The sequence below is a fragment of the Dasypus novemcinctus genome, chromosome 28 (genome assembly GCF_030445035.2).
Source record: "Dasypus novemcinctus isolate mDasNov1 chromosome 28, mDasNov1.1.hap2, whole genome shotgun sequence".
Taxonomy (NCBI): Eukaryota; Metazoa; Chordata; class Mammalia; order Cingulata; family Dasypodidae; genus Dasypus; species Dasypus novemcinctus.
This window is the reverse complement of record NC_080700.1, coordinates 43,384,732-43,391,581: the sequence shown is the minus strand read 5'-3', so window position 1 is coordinate 43,391,581 and position 6,850 is coordinate 43,384,732.

Below are 6,850 nucleotides of genomic sequence, written 5' to 3'. Positions count from 1 at the left end.
GTAACAAATTTAAAAAACAGGATTTGCTTGTCTAGTCAAAAAACATTACAGCATATTCAAGCAGCAAAACAATCTGTAAAATTGGGCATTTAGGCCCAAAAAGATCCCCTCCCAAAATGCTAAACTCATGCTGCTAAATCTAGCAGTTCTTGCCAAAGAATGCTCACAGGTGTTCATTTGCATGTGTGAAATTCCTCCTGTTAAATCAGTTTTTGAGCAAGTCGTTTGAGTCCAGTTTCAGGTCTACCTGGTGAACACTGGTATCTGAGACAGTAATTTTTCAAAAGTTCCAGGACATTCCTAGAAACAAAAGAGCTGGAAAACAAAAAGGCAATATTTAAACTACCAACCACTGGTGCGGTCATAGCATCACCTGCCCAGGCTTATAAAATACCTTCTCATCTAGTATCAAGCTTCAAGTGTCTTCCTAGGCCATTTATACTACATATGACCACGGGAAGTCTCGTTCTCAAAAGCCCACTTTGATCACGTTCTCCAGACCCTTCAGATTCCTTTCAGGCCTTCTACTTAGAGGACGTCTCCTTGCTCTTGGGGCCGCATCCACGGCTGCTCTCCCGACTCCTGCTGTGGCCCGTGAAGCCTCTGCGCTGAAGCAGGAAAGTGCCCTCATCCTGCCGAGGCCTGCTGCTCACCACACCCCCTTCACCACATGGCCTCACCTAACCAAACCCCTCACAGCTCACACAGACAGGCGAAGACAGTGCACACCTGTGCTTTGGTTCATTCCACTTCCTCTACCTGGAATGTCTACACAGCCACACTGTCCACCTTCCCTGCCATTGAACACCTTCTCATCTCAAGAACCTTCCAGAAAGCACTCACTTACCCCACCTCCTCTCTAATGTAGAACCAACCTTTCCCCTTTCAGACCCCGCATTTTAATGTCCTTATTTTCTTCATGTTTCTCTCCCCTAGTAGACCATAACAATTCTGAGGGCGAGAAATGGGACTCATTTTTCTTTGTATGACAAAGTACTAGCAAACTGCTTAGCACATATTCAGTGTTTATTACAAGCTTGTTGAATTAATGAAAGAAAAAACAAATAGAAGAACATGTACTCTCTGATTCAACCAAGATAATATGACAGTAGTTGCCTACACACAATCCATCTGCTCATACCGCAATTTTATGTAACATTCTCAATACTAGAGTTTCTCCAAACTGGAATCACTCGTCTTCATTCTACCAGTTTCGTCAAAATTCACCAACTTTGAAGTGGTTCCATGATACAACCCATTCTTTTTTATCTTTCTTGTTTGCCATATTCTAGATTCCAAACTTGTTGGGACCAGGTATAAGGTATTATCTTCCTTTAAGTATTTCCCTAGCTCCTTCTTTGTATCAGATGCAATAAGTAAATGGAGATTATTTTAAATTTACTATCTCATTTAATTCTCACAACTTTTTGAGGTGAACATTAACATGCATGTTTTATCAATGGGAAAATTAAGCAAACTTGCCTAAGATCACACTGCAAATGAGAGACAACATTGGTATTTGACATGGGTCGACCATGTTGTGAAGCCGTGCTCTTTTCCTCCATCCCAGCGTGGGGGTGGGAGGCAAATATTCCAGGCTGGATACTGGTTTCATGTTCTTTCTGTAATAATCTGTTATCTCTCACAGACATGAAACATTTTTTAAAAAACCACAGAGAAGTTCACCCAAAATGGGAGAAGCTTATTATTCAGAGAATAAAGGCAAGGAAATTCCAGCTTTAAGTTAAAATAACACATACACAGACATAATATTATTACCCTGGATCTTTTTTTTTTTTCTTCTGTTTTTAAACTGTAATGTGCCAAAAACAAGGTGAGTCCAGAAGGTGGCACATCAAGGAATGAAACCACAGAATTATAGGCCTTATCACCATCTGCCAAATTCATTTCAAGAAATTATCAGTTCCCAGATCCTTTGACAAAAACAACTCTTATTTTCAAGAATATGAAGGTTTAGGGATTTTAGAAATTTCTTCTGACAAGAAATTTCCATCAATTGGCTTCAAAGTTCACTTTTTATTGTACAGTATAGCTTGTTTCTATATTAAGATTTCCTAGGAAGATTACAGCCATTTCAGAGTTTCTCACATTCTGAATCACGGCTTTACTCTGATAGGATGCGAACCCTCAAACTCTCACTAGAAAGTCACCAAGACGTTTTAGATCAAAAGGAAATGATGAGTAAATAGCTTCTTTGATTTTGAGTTCTTCTTTAGGAAATGGAAAACCAGCAAAGCTCACTTCTTAATAATAGCATTGGATCCTAGCTTTGAGGGACCTGGTACTCATGCACTATATAAGAAAAAGAATGCAGACTTACAAATCAACTTAAGAATGAACACAAACATCACGTAGAACAGGAAATGAAATCACATATTACATGTTTAATAAAGCTGGCAAAGCATGACAAACAAAATTCCCCCAGAAAGTTATAAAATATTTTTATTAACTGCCTGACACATTCCTATAATACTTCTACATTTTTTGGCTGTGTACTCTTTTTCATTACTTCTTCCTATAAATAATGATTTTGAAGTATTTTCTATAAAGAGAATAAAAGTTCCATTGTTCTTTCTGCTCATTAAAATGTGAGCTCTTCTAAGCATTGACAGTTTAGAATAAGTTATTTCTGCTTCTTAACTCACTATTGATGATACCATGTAAAAGTTTAGGAATGTTGTTAAATTTGGAGAATTCTCTATGAAGGTTCTTTCACCTAGGAGCTGTAAAATCTGGAAGAATTTTCCACAGACTACCTTCTGGCTCCATACATGTCAAGCCTTGCTCCTCTCCCACTACCCACACAGTTCCAATGTTAGGCTCTTTGAAAACTGTTCTTAACCCAAGCCAGCTGAGGAAGCACAGGGACCAGTAGGGATATTTCTGGAAGACGCTCCTACTTTTGGACTATTAATAATGTACCTATTGTAATTTAGTAATGGAAGAGATTGTAGCATTGATGTGGAGAAAGTGGCCACAGTAGCTGTTGAGGGTAGGGAGAGGGAAGAAGAGATACGATGTGGGGTCATCTTCAGAACTTGGAATTGTCCTGGGTGGTACTGCAGAGATGGATGCTGGACATTGTGTGCCCTGCCCTGGCCCGCTGGGTGGGCTGGGGGAGAGCGTGAACTACAGTGTAGGCCGTTGTCCATGTGGTGCAGCAGTGCTCCAAAGTGTGTTTGCCAAGTGCAGTGGCTGTCCAACGATCGTGGGGGAGGTTGTTGATGTGGGGGGAGTGGGGTGAGGGGGCTGGGGATATATGGAGACCTCATATATTTTAATGTAACACTTAAAAAAATAAAGAAAAAAATAATAATATATCTATACCAAGAAGTGGCTGCAAACCTCATAAACAAATCCCACTGGACCCAAAATCAAATGTATCCATAAACCAACTCTCCTTTAGTCCAATCCCCAAAATCCCATGGCCACCCCAGTGCCATCCAACACGAGGTGGGTGTGATGAGGGGAAGTCAGCTGTCTTAAGGATCGCAGTTAAGATACATTTTGCCGCCTCGGGGCTCCCTGGATTTTTACACCCTTCATCTCCCAGGAACCATCAGTGCCTTGAAGTAGCTCAATCTCCCACCAGCCCCGCGCAGTCACAGGGTTTGTGACTCACCTGTGGAGGGAGGCGGCAGAGCCCTGATAATTAGGCGCCAGCCCGGGCACTGGCTTTCTCTAGACTGGCTCAGACATTTCTCACCACAAGATTGAAAATCATTACCCCCGTGTCAACAGTTCTGGAAACGTGCTCAGGGCCACTAACCAGGGCAGATGCCAGGCACCCTCCCCTCCAAGGCTGCTTCCTCCAGTCTTTTCTAAAATGTTCCATCATAAAAGTATCACATACTCATTTCAGAAAATATTTTAAGTATAGAATGAAGAAAAAAAATTACCCATATTCACATTACCCAGATATAACCACGTACTATTTTGGTATATTTCCATGTTTTAAGGAACAGAGACACTGAAATAATTTTAAAAATATATTTTTCTAAAAGAAATGTATCTTCCTTGTGAAAAATATGAAAAATATTAAAAAAGCATAAAGAAGAAACTAAAAGCCATCCCAAAATACTATGACTCAAAGAAAACCAGTGTTAGCAAGTTATTAATAAGCAGTGTTTTTAAAAATATAGCCCCAAATTCTTCTGACATTCCCCCACTGAAGATGGGGTCTCCATCCCCTCCCGGGGAGGCTGGGTAAGCTGAGGCCTGGTCTGCTCCATTCATTCAGACCAGGCACCAGGCAATGAGTCAAGAAACTTCCAGATGTTTCCAGCCCCCAGCTTCAGGGTCACTAGCTGAAGTCCCAGACCACATGGGGTAAAGGCAAACCATCCCCAGTGTGCTCTGCTCAAATTCCTGACCCAAGGAACCAGAGAACAGCAGAAAACGGTTATTGCTAAGCCACTAATTTCTGGGTGAGTTTGTTACACTGCAAAAATAACTAGAAATCATTATGATTCTTAGCCTCTTTTCTGTGCCTTTAAAAATGTAGGTCTTACTGAAGTGAGTCACTGTAAAGTCTTAGATCAAAATGAAATGATCGGTAAGTAGCTTCTCTGAGTTTTTCCATAAGAAACAGAAGCACAGATAAGCTACATTTCTAAGTATTATCATCACATATATGTAATGACTCTGCTGTTAAAATTCAGCTAACACAGACACATCCGCAAGTCCCAGACGGAAAATGATAGTAGATGGTTTACTAGTCTTGCCCAATTAAAAGTACTGCAAATCATGTAAAAATCTGACTTTTAAAGACACAGGGGGTACTGAGGGTTCTCGATGGTGAAAATAGCCAATATGCTGCTCTCTGCAGCTCTAGCTTGGAGACAGGGAGCTCAGAGGCTTCTCAGCATTGTGTCTCAACCATGGAAAGAGAAGCCGGCATTGGCAAATACTGGAAAGCAAAGAGCAGCTTCAAGTGGCCATCAAACTTGACATTTCTTCTGAAACGTGGGGTAAATCTGCGGCTCAAGGAAGACCTTTCCTGGGAGATGGGGTAGCCTTGTAAGGAAAAGCTCCGGTAAGCCCAGCAAGCCATGCTGCACCCCGGGATGGCAGATCTGATGAAACCACCCAGAACCCATCCAACTCCAAGTTCAGGGTCCAGAGCGAGTAACGGGCTGGTCTCACAAACCCTGTGGACCATGATTTCCTAATGTCTGAATTCTTCAGGTTGATTGCTCTCGGGGAGGAGGAGCCTTTGCCTATTTTTAAACGAAGGTCGGGAGAATCAGGAGCAGGCCTAGCAAGTCTGGAAGCGTCTGCTGTTGCCTGCTGGAGGTGGTTTGACTGTCCTCCCATCCTGCGCGAGGCAAAGCAGCCGAAAGCCAGCGGGATTGTTTGTCCCTGAACAGGTAAACTTGTTTCTTTCTGCCTGAGTGCTTGCAAGAAAAATGTTGCCCTTAGCTTTCCTTGGAAGTGGTGCACCCTTTTGATCTGCGTAGTTAAACACATTTTCAGCCTAGGGAACACTTGTTTAACTGGGTCTTCAGTGGCCGCTTCCATTTTCCCACAGGGAAACCTGCAATTCTTAGGTTGTCATCAGCCCCTCTTCTGTCCGTGGGCATCTCTTCTCCCCCCCCGCCCCGGGTGGATCTTTCTGATCCTGTCCTCTACATCCTGGGAGCATTCCTCAGGACTGCCTTGAAACCACCAGTTTGGCACTCAACACCACTCGCTCTAAAGTGGATCTGACTTCTGCTTCTGCACCTTTAGTTGCCTTTTAATATTTAATTCTTGCCACTCTCTGTCTCATAGTCTGATTCAGACTCATTGAACTTTCTTTCTCAACTCCTCGAAATTCAAAGCTCTCTCTCATCTCCAGGGTTTCAGTCACACGACATTCTCTCCATCTGGCCAACTCCTACAAGTTCATGACTCCCCCAGTTGGGGTGAGGGGTCCTTGTGCTCCCATTTCACCCTGGACCACCTTCTTTTCACAATGATCCCTTGTGTGGCTATCCCTCATGGCAAGCTCCTTGCTAATATTATTTACTATTATACTCTCAGGCCCCAGCCCAATGCCTGGCACGTGGCAAGCACTCAAAAAAAAAAAAGTGTTTACCTACCAATATCACTCCCCTTTAACTGCATACAATTATATTTTTTTAACCTCAAGAATTCTTCTCCTGGCTTTCTGTTCCTACCGGGGGTGGTGCCTCTTTCGGGGCACCAGTTTCACTTTCGGAGGTCTGTGCTCCCTCTTGCAGGTCACATGCAGGCTCTCTTTCTCCTCCTTGACACGTGTCTCCACAGCCCTCGTGGCCCCCTCCACCTCTTCCTGTTGCCTCACCCTCCAAGAAGGGAAATGTTTTCATTTCCTAGCTGCTAAACGCAGATGCTACGAAATGGGCTGGCTTTAAACAAGGGGGCTTCGCTCGCCTGCACTGGGAGCGTGAGAAAGTCCAAGTCAAGGCCTCACCAGGCGACTTTCCCCTGAAGACCGGCTGCTGGTGGTCGCGGCTCCTCTGCCCCCTGGCAGGGCACACGGCGGCCTCTGCTGGGCTCGCCCTGCTCTTCCGGGTTTCGTGACCTCCAGCTTCCTGCTTCCGTGGCTTTCTTCCACTTCGTCTGAATTTCATTCTCTTATAAAGGACTCAGGCAAGAGGATTAAGACCCACCCTGGGTTACGCCTTAACTGAAACTGAAGTAACCTCATCAAAAGATCCTACTCACAATAAATTTATACATACAGGAGTGGATGAGCTTTAAGAACGTGATTTTCTGGGGTGCATAAAGTTCCAAACCACTGCAGGAATTAAATCCAGACCTCATGTTTGCCAACAAATGCAGCATAATTGCCCTTGGTCTCACT